Source organism: Rhea americana, unplaced genomic scaffold, assembly GCF_003343005.1.
Source record: "Rhea americana isolate MKP2758 unplaced genomic scaffold, rheAme1 scaffold_4, whole genome shotgun sequence".
Taxonomy (NCBI): Eukaryota; Metazoa; Chordata; class Aves; order Rheiformes; family Rheidae; genus Rhea; species Rhea americana.
The window spans coordinates 5,871,980-5,872,533 of record NW_028186534.1 but is presented as its reverse complement, the minus strand read 5'-3'; positions in this window follow the sequence as shown (position 1 = coordinate 5,872,533).

Genomic DNA, 554 nt, shown 5'->3' with positions numbered 1-554 from the left:
AGGATGTATTTAAGGTTAATATCATGCTGTAGTGGAAGCAGGTAGAGGTGGAAATTCGTTAGAAAGCCAGAGCTGCAAAAGACCATTTTACCATTGGATGGCACTATAGTCATTAGAGCTCATAATAATCGTATCCTCCTGAAGAATTTTACTCATAAGAATTTTAGGTCAAGCAGCAACTAATAGGGAGATAATCACTGGAAAGATTTTTTTTTATGGCTAATGTGGTAATAATAAAATAAAATTATCCTTTCAGAGCTGGCTCTAATTTTGCAACATTAGGTTTTAGAAAGTCCGCATTCAAGTTTTGCCAGGCTGCTTAGTTTTCAAGATAAAATTTTAAAATGCAGTTGATTCTGGTTTTTGGAACTTATGTACTACGTGCTTTCTGCTGTCATAGAAGATGTTAGGTTATATTTTGTGATTTTTAGGGTATTTTATCCCAGGGCTTCTCTCTTTTATGCTTTAGACAAGTGTTCTATATTAATGAGAAAATAACATATTCAGCAACCATGTCTTTACATCATGCTTTTTCTTTTTCCTCACAGCAGGTA